Source organism: Anomalospiza imberbis, chromosome 4, assembly GCF_031753505.1.
Source record: "Anomalospiza imberbis isolate Cuckoo-Finch-1a 21T00152 chromosome 4, ASM3175350v1, whole genome shotgun sequence".
NCBI lineage: Eukaryota > Metazoa > Chordata > Aves > Passeriformes > Viduidae > Anomalospiza > Anomalospiza imberbis.
In genome coordinates, this window is record NC_089684.1 from 39076666 (window position 1) to 39094196 (window position 17531).

The following is a 17531-nucleotide window of genomic DNA, read 5'->3' on the forward strand; positions in this document are numbered from 1 at the left end:
TCTAATGAGCACCAAAGCTAAACACTGCTGTTACGCATTTTAATGCTTTTCAGGACTTCAGAGACAGCTGAACTTGGAAGCGCAGCTGAGATTTAGTGCACCAGCTTCTTGTGGAGATCAGTAATACATCACCCACAAAGTTAACAGAGAGGCCCTGATCTTTCTGTGCAAGTTTTTCTCTAAGCAGACATTGTGACTGTGTCCCCATCTCGAACAGGAAAATTAAGCTACTTAAAGAAAAAAACCTGTGCCAGATCCCTTGCATCCCTTGCACCCCCTGCCTACCACTGACCCCAGAATTCTTTCACAAGGGAGAAGACTGGTGATGGAAAAACAGATCCCAAGCATTCTGGACTCAGAACTCGTGTTGGCCTTTGAAAGAGGGGTTCATTTCTCCTTGATAAATAGTGCAGTAAGGCCATAAAATGAAGAGACTCTCTGAAAGTTTTCACAGGGATTATTAAAAAATCCCCAAATGCAGTCCAGCAAGTTTTGACTGCCCCGTTCTTCTCACAGAGACCATCACCTATCCACAGCATGAAATGCTGATCCAGGGTGTCACTGACAAGGTGTTCACTTGTCAGCAGCTGTTTTAGTGAAGGAGAAGCTGAAGGAGACACTGTCAAGCTGTCACATCCAAAACCGAAGGAACACCACTGCCAATCCTATTTCTTCCCGTTTCATTTGTACACCAATACACTCAGGAGGAGTTCATCCATAGGCTGATAGTTCTGATGAAGATTTCACCTGTTCTCTATGCTCTGCCAACACTATCAGTAACAGTAATGACAACTAACCTCCAAAGGGTTTTTTTTGTTTTAATTTTATTCTTAAACACTGAACCGTAAGTTCTGCAATAACTGAAAATCACTAGACATGAGGAAGCACGAGAAAACTCATTATTTTGGCTTCTTAAAAGCATTTCAGCTGCTTTTAAGGGACAAGGAAAGACTTTAAAGGCATAAATTATTGTTCTCCCTTTTCCTGGCTGCACTAAATCTTTTCTATATTGTTGAGTAATAAACAGCAGGTGTTACGGCACAGTGTTGAAAATTTAGGCCCTTGTGTCTGGTCACAGAGTCACATGGAGCTGTTTCCATTCCTTGGCTAACCCAGGGGATCAGGTTTCTGAGGTAAGAGATTCATCGAGGCAAGTTTGATTATTTTGCTTTGTTCAGTGTGCAAACTTAAAAAAACAAAGTCCTCACAAGCATTCTCACTAGCTGATAAAGCTAAATCACTCATAGAAAGCAAACACAAGTAATAGTGTAGCCACAGTGAGAGGAGGGTGAACTCATCTGGTGAATTAGGCTTTATTGGCTTAAGGTCACTGGTCTGTCATGGAGACTCCTTGTCACAGCCACATTAGGACATTTCTTACCAGATGGAGCAACAGAAGGGCTTTTAAAAGTCATTTCTGTGGATTGAGGAAAAACGGGAAGGCCACAGAAGAGGCTGTAACTTACAGCAGAGGAAGGAGACCCTTTGCAGCAAGACATGGATTTTTTCCCAGGCTTAGCAGCCCTCCAAACCCAGAAGCTGCACCCACATCACTAGCTTTAAAAACCTGCAACAGGTCTACTCCCCAATGAACTTCTCCTGTGACTTTCTTAAATCACTTCTTCTTTTGGCCTCTACAAGATCACCTTGTATCAAGTGCCACAGTCCTGTCATGCCATATATAATAAAGCACTTTTGCTTGTATTAAACCTGGCAATTTCAGCAAGTCCTCCTATCCCTTGTGTTATAAGAATAGTGATTCATCTGCTCTTCCTTGTTCACCTTCCCTGTACCACCAATGATTTTACAGAGTTTTATCTCATTCCCTCCCAGTCAAGTCTTTGCAAGCTGAAGAGTCCTCAGTGACTCAGACCTTGCTCCTGCCCAACCTGTCCATTCTTCCTCCCATCTGCCATCACTGCCTTGGCCAGTTCTGCCCTGAGCTCTCACTGCTGAGTGCCTGAAGCTGTGCAGGGCACAGAGGGGGCTGTACCAGGCCATAGCTCTGTCCCTGGGCTGCTTGCTGTTCTTTTCTTATCATTGCATTTGTGCTGAGAGGATTTTTCTCAGAAAATTATCCATGCTGCCTCCGGCATCTTTTCCCAATTTAGGCCAAATTATTTGTGAATCTGAAGCTTGGGCGATATATTTTTTTCTCCATTGCATTTAGTAGGATGAACATCCTCTGCCTACCTCTAGAAATGAATGCTAAGAACCAACATTACCTACCTGCAAAGCAATTCTTAATGAGTTTCAAATAAAAATCCTACAAAGTATCATCATGTTTACCTTTTCAGTACACAAAAAAAGGACAAATAAAAGCGCAGTCTTTTGGATCTCTGTGTGTTGTGAGGGATAGGAATAACATCCTAGTCCTGATCCAAAGGCAAAAATACATCTCACTGTATGGAGGGACAAAATAGATATTTTGTGACTGCATCTGAATCCAGAGTGGCTTTCAGCACCCACTCTAAGGCAGTAATGACTACACGAAGTGATTGTCAGAGACAGCAGTGATTAAACAGCAACACACCAGGGACCAGGTAATCAAGCTGTAACTACTGAAACTACATGGGTGCTACTGCAGCAGTAAAGAGGCAGCCAGGTGGGGTAAAAAGCTGCTGAATCTAAGAGTACCAGAATATCCCCTAGCTTGGTTATTATTAGTATCATTATAAAAGGAAGTTTACCAAACAGAATTCTCATTTTCAATGGAGTCAGAGCAACTTACCGACCAATGCATTAATCTGCTGTCTACAGTCGTCTCTTAGCACGGGAATAGTTTTGAATTAATGTATAAAAAAACGTGCATTCTTAAAGGACTGACTTATCATTTCAGGAATGATCTTTAAGATCAGAAAATAAACAATTAATTTAGAATTCTGCTTCAAAGTGAAAAAGGCACCAGAATCAAGCTTTCCTGGGAGGAAAGGAGAATTAAAATTTGCTGTCCGAGCCACACACGCAAAGATCAGTAAGAAACAAAGTCACATACCAGCCCAGAGCTATGCTGCAAACAACGATGAGCCCACTAGCAGAAAAGGATTTACACCTAGCCGTTCCCTCCTGCCCCATTCCACTCCCAGCAACAATAAAATGCCTGGTGCCAGTTATTGTTCCCTGAATAAACAGCATTGAGCAAAACCCATCTTTCCCTTGAAACCAATGGTTACACTGGCTGCTTCAGCTGGGCCGATTCTCCCCCATTCTGGCATTAAGCACCAACTCTTTCCAGCGGACTAGAAGTCCTTTTCAGTTTCTTTGTATTTAAAGTGCTCTAAATAGCTTAAAAGAGCCAAAAAAAAAAAAAAAAAAAAAAAAAAAAACAAAAAAAAAAAAAAACAAAAAAACAAAAAAAAAAAAAAAAAGAAAAAAAAAAGGCTCCTCTGTGTTAAAGCCTTAGGTATTTTCAAGAAAGTGGTTTTGTTAGGGCCGAGTGTGCTGGGAACACCTGTGAATGTCGCGTTTAATTGGGCTGCAGCTGGTGTCGATTGTGTGCACCGTAACTGGCAGCCACTGCCTGTTCCTACATTGTGTTTCATTTTCCTTTTTTCCTTCCTTTTTAACTCGCTCCTCCACCCCGCCAGTTAAAGTTGTAAGGGATTGTGTGTGAGAGAGGGATTAGGAGCCTGGAAACAAGAATAGTGCCCTGCGGGTTGTGAATAGTGCAAATTGGGGCGCTAACTGGTGGAGCAGTACCTGCGAGACTGGGCGCCCGCCGGGCACTTCAAAGGGAGCCGGGACCAGGTCTGGGGACTCGCCTTTCCCGCTCAGCTAGGGAGGAATAAAAGCTTCACACACAGCATTTGAAAAAGACATGAATAACCCACGGGTCTCGACATCTGCGTCTCACTCGGGCGAATTCCTGCCCTACCCCTGTGCGAGGAGCTGCCCTGTGAGAGCCAAAGACTTATCCCCACAAAAATGGGATAGCTGGAAAGCTCTCAGGACCCACCTGAGACTAAGGGAAAAGGTGGACATGGATGCCTTTCCAAAGCAAGAAGCTGCTCCGTAGGCAGAGAATAGATGGGAAAAGTTGCTGACTGTACTCTTAAAATCCACACAAATAATTCAACGCGGCTCCAGCAGCGCACAACTTCCCACAAGGGATTTGCAGAGGGCTCAAAGCAGTGCTGGGCAGAGATGTAAAAATACCTCGCGGTTTGTGCCACCGCCAGCAGGTCACTCCTGCTCAGTGCGGGACGCCGCGGTCCCGCTTTCCCCCCTCTCCTTCGCGCAGGCACCACCCACTGCCGGCTGCTGGCTCCCGCCCGGCTACTGCGCCGGCTCCGGTGCTAAGCTGGCCCTTTCATTCACCGATTCAATGCACCAGACCATCAGAAAACTAATCCAGAAATAAAATAAAAAGAGCCTTAGCTTGCTGCTGCGGTATTGAGATGGGCTCAGAGGGGATTCGACAAGTCGGCATGGGAGGAGTGGGGAGCGCAGCAAATGGGATGCATTATGCTCCAGGAGCTGCTGGGGAGACCTGCCCTAGATGAGAACGCTATTTTAAGATGTCACAAATATAATTTTTTCTTTAAAAAGGGCTAAACAGAGAGGGTCTTAGCTGTTAAGAGATAAAGTTTTTGATGTGTTTCAAAAATGCTTAAATGTAGTAGTGTTTCTCTTACGTTTCAACTTCCCTGTTTCATGAATAAACCAAGACAAGAAAACAGCTTTTTTTCTCTTGTCTGCACAGAGAAATTGTTACAAATTGCTACAAATCTTGTTCTGTATAGAGGAAAAAGTTTCCAATACTATGGAATTATTGATCACCTTGGGATAAATTTTGACCAATGTTTGAAAGACAAAGATTCACCCTCTATGTGCATCTCTTCATTCTGCTCAATTCTATGTTCTGTGTAGATTTAAATGGGATGGATCACAGAATCAAATAATGGTTTGGGTTGGAAGGGACCTTAAAGATTACCCAATTCTAACTCCTCTGCCATGGGCAGGGAACCTTCCACTAAACCATGTTGCTCAGAACTTGGCTTTGAACACTTTCACAGATGGGGCATCCACAAAATTAGACAATTATACATCTGGGCATTTTGCAAAGGGAGAATAATCTGTTCTAACCAGAAAATGATGACGTGTATTAGCATCATGCTTTTCAGACAGTACCCATTCACTCCTCAGATTCATGCACTGAACCATGGGACCTATGGAGTGAATTTGCCTGGGATACGAATGTTGCTCCCTAAAATTTTCCCAGCTAAGGTGTGCAAAGGCCCTCACAGGCTGCACTAGTGCCTCCGTGAGACAGAGGCTTCTTTGATCTCTATGCAGCTATGTTGTAAAATGTTATTAGCTTTCCTCAGGTTAAAGTACTTACATCTCTATGGCTCTGTATTTAGGAACACTGCCTTGGAGCAGATGAGTTCCTACCCTCGGTAATGACAGTCTACAATTAGATATTATTTTTCATAAAATATAGACTTCTTTCTCCCTTGTTTATTGAAGAGACATTCATTATGAGCAGACATTGGACTGCCTACTTTAAAACAGGTCTGTACTGATGAGGCAGCATCTTTGCAATTCTTAAATGGAAAGGAGAGGTATTACTTTTTGAGCAACTTGGTCTAGTGGATGGTGTCCCTGGCCACGGCGGGGGGGTCTGGAATGAGATTATCTTTAAGGTCCCTTCCATCCCAAACCATAAACCCAGGATTATGTGTATCCTGTGTCTCTGAGAGCAGATGATCTCTGCTATTCCTGATTCCTTTAATGAGAAATTGTTAAGCACATGTAATTGAATAAAACCAGCTCCTTTAATGATGTCTGTAAGTGACCTTAGTTCAGAGCAGTCTACCCCAAATCTACAAAACTTTATGTACCATTTGCTTATTTGTGTAATTTTGTGGCTTGATGTACAGGTGACCACAGCTTACCTGAGGTGCTGCACAGGGACACAAGGCTGTCCTGCTGCCTTGAATACATCTGATTTGACTAGGATGGGGGTTCCCACTCACCCTTTCCATGGTGGCCACAGCAAAGACCAAGTCCTCCTGCCCTCTCTTCCTGGTCTCAGCCAGGCTTCAGAATCAGCTGAAGGTGAGCCAAGAGCTGAACCAGACAACTGGCCAGCTGCACATGTGGGACAATCATGGCAACAATTAATGAGGCAGAGTGACCCCAAAATGCTGCCTTTAATTGCTCTTCCAGTACCAGAAACTGAGCTGGGGCTGTGCCCGGGCAGCAGACAGCATCACATGTATCAGTAGCTCCTGCTATTCTATAAAGCTCACACACGCCCAGGGAAGGGAAAGATGAGGTATGTAGCCAAAATTAGGTGTATGTATCATAACTCCAGCACATGATGACAGCTAAGGGGAATAAAGCAGAGCTCTTAGTGGTACATGCTAAGTGTCATCACACATACCTCTGCTCATCCCAACATGTTCTAACAGAGTGAAGCCTCAGCTCCATCTGCAAGCTTTCTTTTTTTCTTCCTTCCACTCTCTTAAAAAATATTACTAGATGTGGTATCCTTCCAAGCAATGTAAAAAACATGTAAATTCCAACTTCAATTTTGTAACTACAAGCCCAAAATGCAGCTATTTTAAAAGAGGCGCTCCGCCGATATGGCTCCCATCACTTTGGCAGAGACATGGCATAGCTACACCTCTCACAAAGGAATTCCGTAACAAAACGAGTTTTTACATGCTGGGACTAAATATTTTTAAACAGCACTCTCTGCCAACTTCAAGTTTCAGCTATATTTGTGCAACTAAAAAAAAAAAAAACAAAACAAAACAAAAAAAAAACCAAAAAAACAACCCCCCCAGAAAAAAATCACATGCACGTTTCTATATAAGGTTAAGCTGCATTTCTGGTTAACCTCAGAATTATTTCATTTCTATATAAACATTTAATGGGAAAGTTTAACTTCTTCCCTTCAATGAGGAAAAGGAAGCCAAGCCACTAGAAAAACAGAGTCTTTCTATGTGTGTGTGTGTGCATGCACTCATTTTAATTAAAGGTAATTAAGAGAATCCTGTGTTCTCACTCACAGTCTGCTGGTGCCACAGAGAGCCTGGACACGGAGCCAAGGGTATTCTGCCGAATGCCGACAGCAAGAGAGATTGGATTATGCAAGTAAAAATTTAAAACTAGAAGACTTCATCATTAGCTGTGTCTGTCATGAGTTTCTCCCTGTATAAAACAGATTTGGCAGCTCCCACCTTATGAAGCCTATCAGGGTGGGGGTGTAAAGTGGTTGCTGTGTTTGCTTGTTTGCTTTTCAGATTTTGAGGCATTTAGAAGGTTGGGTGATATGTTCAGCATATTCCCTGTTTCTTGCACTGGAATATAATTCTTGCCTTTCCTTTCTCAAGTTTAACCTGAGCAGAGGCCTCAGACTCCTATCAAAACAAAGCAAATAAAAGCAACTCTGCAAAAAGAACTGGGAGAAGTGCTCTCCCTTCCCTAAAAATATTTTTTTTTGGTCAATAGAGCACAGCCAGTCTAGAACTGTCTTTCATCTCCAGCCACATTTCTATTACATTATATCACTGTTTAAAGGTAGCTACAACTCTCAACTTTTGAATCCAACTAGCAAAGAAGTAAAAAAAAAAAAACAGTCTTTTTTCATCATTTAAACTCTGCATTTTGTCCTGTCTTTGGAGCCATGGCAAATATTGTCCTGATTTGGATCTTACACAGCAGGTTAAAAATAGCAACTGTAGTTACCTATATATGAACTATCATAATACAATGCAGTGAAAGCAAACTCATTCACTTAAAAATAATGACAAATCTTCTAGAAACTTAGTTTTTCTGTCCATTTGGACAGAAAACACACAAATCCTACAACAGTAAGAGTTATACTTTCTGGGTGACGTGCATTCGCATCCTGGGTTGAGGTGAGAAAAGACATTTTGGGAGAACACACATAATGTCCTTAATGGAAGCTCTCTAGCTTTTATTTATTGGGTTCTCAGTTCCTGGAAGGTGTGAGATGTCTCCTGTGGAGTATATATTTCCTCAGCAAAAAGCTAGAGAAATTTCAGGCTGTTTCTAAGTCTACCTCTTGGAGCTTCCCATGGCACCAGCTGCTCATGTTTCCCAGGAAAATCAGGGAGGAGGACTACTGCATGCCTGTATTCCAGAGAGGCAGAGTGTGGCTGGGAGGATGGGCAGACCTAGAAAGCATATGCCATTAAGCCCCAGCAAAATACCTTTGTGTATGGTTATTACTCCTAAAGGAGGAAGCAAAAAATGCTGGAAAAGAACTTATTCAAGTTTTAATGCAGGGTTTGTTTGTGCAAGAAAAGAAGTAATTACAGAAAGAAAAGAAACCACAAGTGATGCAAATATATGGAACAAGAAAAGTGGGGTACCAACAATTGCCTTGAGTTAGGTAAGGATTGATGGAAGGATTATATTTTAATGGAACAGAAAGTCAATTAAGGTGTCTGCTTTTGCATTGTTAACATTACAGCTTGTAATTTGGGTGCCCTCCTCCAGCTGAGGAAACTGAATCCACATAATGTCTGAAAGTCATCCAGATCTGCTTATTCTATGCATAAGAGGTCTACTAAATTCTTCTCTTTCATAGTTGTAAACTCCTTCTCCATTTGTGCCATGTTATTGCAAAGACCTCCTTGGTCTCCTGGGTTTTTTCCCCCCTCCTTCCTTGTCTAGGCAAGAAAATGTAATGCAAATTTCCAATGCTATGAAGACTTAAAAAACAGGTCACTTGAATTTCTCTTCACAAAGATGCTTTACATTCAAAATTTACCCTCAGCATTTCTGCAAATATGCACAAGGGGAAGCAGCGGAGTGTCCCTTCCCCTTCCTCCATGTTGTATGTAGCTTTGCTTTTTAATGTTAACAGCATTTCAGCTTCTAAGAAGTTGCAGTCTAGCATGATACTCAAACAATTTAAGGCCAGAAAAGTATGAAATTTATGCTTAATAGTGTTCAAGGGAGGAGAGGATGAAGCCCAAAGGAGGGTGCCACAAGAGTGAGCTCAGAAACCGTAACACAACTAAGGACCACAGCTGAAAGACCATAAAAAGACACTGAGAAACATGCAAGCAGTGACAGGACAGTACTGAAGTGATCCTGAGGGACAGTTTGACGGACACTTACAAACTGAAGTCACCATCAGGTTTTTTGCCTCCTGCTGTAGGGGCTGCTTTGTCTACCAGCGCCCAAGTGAGTACACAGCAAAAGACCATCAGCTCCTCTATGTGCAGTGTTGTGGAGGCACTCCTCTTGCTAGAGCCTGCAGCACACATACGCCTTCTCCTGAACTTCCATAAATATTTTACTGTGCTGAATTGTGTGGCGAAGTTATATAATGACAAAATAAAGCACAACTGCTCTCCCTGAAGCCATTCCAGCCTATCTAACAGGCTCAGGAATGACCCAGCAGCCCACTTTGCATGGCACAGAGGAGGATTCTAAGGATGACAGCATTCAACAGCTTGTGTCAAGTACACACGAGTCTGTGAGGTGGAAAAAAAAGGACACCTTAACCGCATCATTGACTTTGTCCTTAGCAGATGCTGCTATGTCTGCCTTGTGTGGGTATCTACAATTGGTATTGTTTCCAGATCCTTATCAAGAGCCAAGTTCAGATTTGCTCAAGAGTTGCCTGTGTGCATGAGAAAGTGTGAACTTTCCACTTCCCTGTGTATTGTATCGACTCATGTCACATTAGATGTACAGATAGTAGGACTCAGACAGAAAGTCTTAATGCCTCTGCAAAAACAATAAAAGGTGACCAAAAGAATGAGGACACCACATCCAGGATGCTGCCACAGAAGCACAGTTTTCTATACTGAATCAAAACTCAGATATGCTATTTTCTCTGAGCTTTGTAATTATTCAGTACTGCAAAGAGTAGATGTTCTTAACATTTCCCACTTGGTATCATATTTAATACTTTTCATGCTATCTGGAAGATTATTTTATATCAATCATTTTCTTTTTATGGGGTGAGCAAGTTTTAAATGCATGAAACATCACAGGGAAGCTGGACTTTATTCCTTCCTTTCATTTTGCACGATACAACGACTGGTACTTCTCTCAGCAGCCCAGAGTGGTGAAGGTCCTTGTTTCAGCTCAAAGGTCTGTGATTGAGAAAGCTTCTCTTGTGCTGCAATGTGCCCCTCCTATTCATCAAGTGACTTCCAGATCAAATGGAGAACTCTGAGACTTGGAATGGACACAGCACCATAGTGACATTCCAGCACTGAAGCCCTTTCTCCCCCCACATAACCATGCTGGGAAGAGCAACCATAGCACCAGGGAGCCTGAAGCAATATGGGACTCTCACTCTGCGTCATGAAATGTTATTTTGCTAAATTAAAGGATTAAAGGCCACAAGTAAGTCATATTGTATCCATAAGCACATGCATGCTACAGGCCTTTCCCCTTTCCCTACTTCCCTCAGCTGTGGATCATGCAAAATCCCATGGAAGACATATTTCAACTTTTGGGTTGGGTGTTTTTTTGGTGGGTGTGGTTTTTTTTGGTTTTTTTTTTTTTTGTTTTTTTTGTGTTTTTTTTTTTTCTTTTGTGTGAGAGAAGGACTTTCTACCCCTCAGTGGACACAGCACTCAAAACACACTGCCAAATATTATATTATGTCCTTTCAGAGTTAATTTTTAATTTCCTGACTCCACTGCATGAGAAATTTTCAAATTGTCTTGGCGGTCACTTAGAGGCATGTGCAGTCCTAATTGCAGGAGTGAATGCAGTGTCAGCCCAAATGCAAACCTCTGGACTCAGTGAGGAATTTCTGCAGAATTAGTTCCTTGGTTGATTAAGTTCAAGAGAGACCCCACAGCCCAAGGATCAACTGCAAACGTAACGCAAAGGGTGAGAGAGCCTTTCTCGCCCCAGTCTGCAGCCAGGGGAGAGAGATTTTTTCAATGTGTCACTCAAAAACCTGCTGATTTTCTATTTTCATTTTTAAATGCCCCAATTCATAACCCACAGATGTTGTGCACAGCTATAAATCTTGGCACCCTCTCCTCTGCGAAAGAGTTTCTTCTGATATTCAATTTTCTTTGCTTTACCTTAAGTCACCCTAATCATGCTGACATCTACTATCGATGATTATATTAGCCCTAAAAGATCCTTAAACAAATGAAAAGGACTGACTTCCACTCCTAAAGTTCTGCTTCCAATTTTCTAAAGGAAATTAAATAATGTATAAATCAAATGCTGGGCGCAGGCCCAGGCAGTTGAACATCGCTTTGTCCTTTCAAAGTGAAGACGAAGTGTCTGCTACAGAAGGGACAAGCCAAGAGAAATAAAGCTTAACCTCAGCTCCATGTGAAAGTGATTTGGGATAATCGAGGGAATCTGCAAAGAGGTTAAACCAGGGACCACATACTAACAGGGGAACTTCGATCAAAAATATATCAAGAGCTGACCATCACCTGGAGAAGCTGCACAGCCCTGACAGCTTTGTTACACTGGAGCACAGTGCGAAGGGCAGGAGAAAGAAGAGACGAGCAGGAAGTCAAAAATCTATTTATGGCTGCTATTTATCATGTCTTGGTAATCTTATCTGGGTGATTAGTTTTGCAAGATTTATAACTAAGTACTGCCTGACAACCTTGCAGTACGTGTGCACACTACTTCCCAGTTCTCCTTTAGCTAGTACACACTACTTAGATTATTAAATCAACCACCAAGGGACTTCCAAATTTATGCACTATTGATGGACTGCTGATCCTTCTCTTTAACACAGTGTATGTATCTAGGAGGGGAAAAAAATCAGTAAAATGTGCTAGATTACTTCCTGGTATTATTTACTGAGCAAGCAATTGCTTTAATTGCCACAAGGCATTTCTTAGAACTATTGGGGAAGATGTACTTTGTAATATGATTTCTCGATTAAAAGAAGATCCTAATCAAGTCTATATTGCTTCAACAAGAGTTCACGCTGACTTTTTTGCACACAGAAGGGTGGGTTTGATCAGAGATCAGCACTAGAGTTCATGGTTAGGGTCAGCTTAACCCTATTCACATTAACCAAACTTTGGTGGAGAGAAAAAGATGTGACATACAGCTGTCAGTGCCCCAACTATGTACACTCATATTTCCAAAATATTCCTCTCCTCCTCTTTAGAAAATACAGAATATTTCAGATGTGATGCACATGGCCCTTAAGTTCAGATGCTGGAGAAGTCTTATCTTTACACTTTCTTGAGAAACCTGCAAAATTGTTTTCAGCACTGTAACTTAGCAGTTGTCTGGTCTGTCACCACACAAACTGAGCAGCTGGCAAAGCAGGGAAAGCTACGTAACACTTACATGTGAATGTGAATTCAACACACATCTTGCTTAACTGTTGCAAACCTGTCAGGGAATGCTTCACTGTTTAAAAAAACCCAAAACATAAAACCACAAACAAAATCCCTATAAATTTATTTTCCTTTTAAAAAGATGAGTCTGTATACACACTCTTTTATTGTAGAGTTGAAGTACATGATGAGTGCAACTGCCATTTAATGGGATACCAATTCATCTGAACATCAAGCACCCTTGATTCAGAAGAACCAACAGGTTTACTGGGTTCACAGACTTGTAATTTACCGACAAGCATCCATGTCTTTCACAAAAGCTATAAAATATTAGAACACGCTTCAGGAACATTATTACCTTAACAGAGGCAATTCAACCAACCTGTGAGATGGGAGATTCTCCCATCCATCTCCCTGTCTTCTGACAGACCCCCTGCAAATGAAGCACCAGCCCAGGCTATGGCTGTGTTTGAAAAAGCAAAGCAAGCAGTGGAACTGAGGGGGATTTCATGGGACCACAGGGCTTCATACAAACACTGCCAGAATAAATTCCTCTGTCAGACCTCCAAGTTTCGCATCACTTTGTCTCCGCAGGTTTCCAAATATCAATAGCAAGAATAAAAAAAAAAACCAAACCATAAAGAAGGATGGGAAGAAGTAGGAAGTTTTCACAGAGTGTGGTTGGTTGCCATCCTTGGATTTAAACAAAACCAGGCGCACAGTGTGTTACTCACACATGAAAAGAGGAGAGCCAAGAAGGGAAGGAGAGGCTTCTCTCTTTTCCTCTCCCCTTGTTTCAAGAAAAGCATCCCTGAAAGCACACAGGCATCTGTTTTGGGTTCCTCTGACGTCAGCAAACACCACTGAAGTAAAGCACATGCTTAAATATGCTCCAAACCCCTTATCTGCTTTTAATAATTAGAAGCTAAATGGAAGCTGTAAGTCATTGAGCAGGACAAGTACCATGAACAAACAAGACCTTTTTTGCCTTTAAGGTGATGGTACTTAGTTGTTCTGCAAAACCTTGGACACAGACACAAGTAGAGACTGATTTTAATGCAGGATTCAATCAAATTACGAATGCTAAGATTCATGCTCTGGGCACAGAAAGAAGTTGTGATTAATGACAGTGTGTCATATTCCTTTGGTGCTTTATATTTCTACCTATTTTTTATATATTGATATCTCCAATAAAAGGAAAATGGGAAGAAACTCTGGTACAAGGCTACTCATCCCTGCCAGGTCATTTTGCTGTGGTCAGCAGCTCAGGCAGTATGTGGCTGGTGCTCTTGGAGAGTTTTGGAGAGGGGTAGGAAATGTGCGAGAGGAGTGTGGTCTTTTCCACTAGACTATGCGAAACATTACCTGCCAAGGATCCTGGCAGAGTTAGGCAAAAGTCACTCCTAACAGGAGTCAGCCATCTGACAATCCCTGAGAGGGCCTGAATGTAAAATTAAAGTCTTGGCTCTGTCACACATTTCATTTGTCACCACCTAGTAAGCTCTGCTGATGAGTTGCCTTCCTCAGGTCATGTCCCAAACCTCATGGACCATCAGCAGTGGAGGGGTTACAGCAGCCACTGTGGTGCCTGACATGGAAGGGACTGCTATGGGAGTTACTGCAGTGGGATCTAAATCCTTGGTAACAGGCAGGATCAAGTTCTAAATTAGCGATTCCCGGATTTCATTAAGTTTATTCATCCTTAGGCCAATTTACCTGCTGGCATAACTCCCCTGGGGATTGTGCCAGCAAAGACTTTGGCCTAATAATTTCAGATTAATTTCTGTATCATCATCTTCATGTGGCTTTGGGAAGACTATTTGTATATCCTGCTATAGACCTTGTGGAAGCAAACACTAATTATGAAGGAAATTTTTTGAGTCTACAACTACTCTTCAAAAATTAAAAAAAAAAAAAAAGAAAAAAGAAAAGAGTAGTCTAGACCATGGACAGGAATTCCAGATGGAAATATGTTTAACAAATATAGAAAAGTAATACTTTCCTGTATATTGCTTGGTGAGTTATTAGCACCTAAATAGTCTCCATGGTCAAAAGTGCATTAATGAGCTGGAAGACCAAGTGATGTAATCAGGAGGGATCAGCAGTAATTCCTCCTGCAGAAGACTTACATGCAGCAGCAGCCATGTGTGCTTGTTTATGATCTCTACATCTGGTAATGAGCTCTCGACATGATGGAAAGCTGCGGTGGAATAATGCACCCTGTTCCTCTCATGCACTAATTAATGCTCTATTTAATCTGGGTAAAGGCCCTTTCAAAATAAACACTCATTTCCAGCAGACCATACAGGATAGGTAACAACTGAATCACACCGCAAAGGCCCAAAAACTGGTGTGTAGCAACCTCTCAAGCATTAAAAAAGCTGAATTTTAACTCCCAGAGTACCACAGAAAGTGTGTGCACAAACCAATCTCTCTAGCACTACAAACACACACTAAGAGACCCTAGATACCCACAGAGACAATCAAAGCCAGAGTGAAAATCTGTAGGAATGACAAAAAACAGTAAGAGATGGCAGAGCTAAAATATTCCCCATGACAGCAGGTGTTAAACTATGTTTTGTGTTCACAAGATACCTACCCTAATGCTGTTGGCCATCACCTCATCAACCTCATTCTGACAGTTGATAACATGAGCAATAAAATCATGATTTCCACAATGGCAGGAAAAGCAGCCCTTGCAAAGATGGTTAGATCTTGTATTCCTACTGGAAAAACAAAGGCCTGGGAGATGGTGTCCAGCCCATCCCCTGCCTGAAGGGTTGGCTGCTAAGGGGGGAATGCAGTGGGGATCCTCTGCATCCTCAGCTGCCACTGGAGTCATTCCACTGCTTTTAGTCACTTCATCAAGGCCTTGTCTCCACAGTATGTTAGGCTGGAACAGCTACTGCATTTACATTCACACCCTATCTCATTCCAGGATAACTTCCTCACACTGACATGCCCTCAGAAGTAGAAGAGCATTCGTCAGTGGCTGCATTTAGCCCTAGGCTGGAGTCTCACAAGGTAACAGAGAAGAGAGATTTGGCTTTATCTTACAAACTGTGCTAATATATCTCACCACCCTTTGGATAGGAGCCAACTTCTTCTCTCTAATCTCCCAATAATTTTCCACAGAAAACTTGTACTTTGTTTAGCCTGTGAAAGAAGACAAAAATCAGGAAAATCACAGAGATTGCAGGGCATGGAAAGCCTGTGTGAGCTGTATCCAAGAGAAAATTTCCCAGTCTGAGATACCAGAGCTAAAAAATGGCCCCTTTCAGTGACAGAGAAATTGCCATGGTGGCTAAAAGAAAACCTGCTTAGCCTACAAGTATGGAGGAACAACACTTCAGAGACTTGGGATGGCTTTAAAAGTAAATCAGGTAAAACAGATAAACACAGAGCAAATATACGAGTAGAGGCCGAAACTTTTAATGTATACTGAAGTGGCAGTGTGAAAACAGTGTTTCTCCCGCTAGGCACAACTCCTGCCCTCCCACTCACACATCCAGGATGCAGAGTTTGCAACTAAGGACTTCCTGTGTGCTCTTCAGCTGCAATAAAAAAAGGAATTTTTGCAGTGCTTACAGCTCAGACCCTCATCCACACCCACTGAGACCATCTGACACATCCCTGCCTCCCCTGTTCAGATTTCCCAAAGCAAGCAGAGAGGACCAAGGGGGAATCACATGTCTTAGATAGTCTGACATGAATGGTGAGCTGTCAAAATGGAACTAGCAATTCCCAAAAACTAGTTTGGCTTTAGGAAAAGAATGTGCAAGCGGCAGTCTGCAGATGTGTGCCGGGCTCTGCCACAGCAGTAAGCGTAGGTGAGCAAATTGCAAGTCATTTCTAGAGGTGGCCAGTCCACTCTGCACTTCCACCAAGGCTTTTCTGACAAAAAACTATGTTTTTTTGTCAGTGCCTGAATGTCCATGGGTTCCTAGGTCTGCCGAGCATCTTTGTTCTGCTTAGACTTGCTCCTTTTTTTTTGTTCAGAGACAAAACAAGCCAGGGCTTCAAACCATGCAGGGTTTTAATGCTGCAGAATCTCCACGTATCCACTTCCTCTCTTTCCTCAGCTCTCCTCTATCTAATTTACTGTTTACTTACAGACCATATGGGAAACATGCTGGAAAAGCATGCATCCGGGTTCACATTCACAATAAATACTTTTTATGACTATTCCCATGACCTGCAGCAACAGACTAGATTAGTCGCCCACAACTATGTATAATCACACAATCATTTAAATACATTTTCAAAGCAGAGTATGTTCTGAGATACAGATCAACTAAATATTCCTCTTTCTAAAACCTATTTTCTACAACTTTACCATTTCCACCTGAGACAGAAAGTCTTATCTTTCAACTGTGGAATCAATATAAACAGAAGAACATGAACACCTGGGTCCATGTAAAAGTGCAGCCAGCAAATTATCAGTCCGGGCTGCTCAGTTTTCTTAGCAAAAGAATTACAAATTGAAACAGCAAAAGAGCTCAAAATAGATGTTGATGCTGAAGTATATCTATCAAAATGTGAAAAATCCCCTCTTACCTCACTCATTCAATTTAGCAACAAAATTGAAGGGAAATCTTGGAAAAATAATTTTGAATTGAAATATTTAAAATCTTTTCAAGGTGAAACATTCTGAATTGTGTTTGTAATGTAAAAAGTTAAGTCAATGATACAGAACTAAAGAAGTGATTCTAAATATTTTTTTTATCAGAAGGAAGTCTAAAGCAAAATTTATAAAAATAAAATTAATACCTACATTTTTCCCATGTAAGTAAAGAGATAGCTATGTCCTGCACCACTTAATCTTATCCAGGATTTAATTTTTTTTTTTTTTAATTTCCAATCAACTTGTGTGTTGAAGAAAAATTTGTTGTGTCCCTTTTGCTTTTGGAAATGGTTCTGATAGTCTTTTAACTCACAACTGGCAGGAGTGAAGAATGCTTGCAGCTCTCCCCCACCTCCTCTCCCTGCGGAAGCTGGCAAGCTCATCTGCTGCAGGATACTTGGAGAACATCTTCTCAGCCAAACTGACTTGTATCATGTTCCAATACTTAACCAGAACACATGGAAATATTCCTTTGTTAAATGCATAAAAAATAGATTTCACAAGGTAACTTGGCTTTTTAGAGCTCTAAGATTTTATGAAATGGAGGTTGGGTGTTGTTTCTACAGGCAGATGTTGGGATACTGTTGTAACCCTGTAAAAATGAAAAGGGGGTTTGTTTTCCTTCGTTTTTA

The 17531-nt window shown here is 41.7% G+C and overlaps 1 protein-coding gene across 2 annotated transcripts in view; it reads right to left on the reverse strand.

Moving 5' to 3' along the window:
• Positions 1 to 17531, reverse strand: part of AFG2A (AFG2 AAA ATPase homolog A) — a 162931-nt gene that overhangs the window by 1239 nt on the left and 144161 nt on the right. The window lies entirely within an intron of this gene.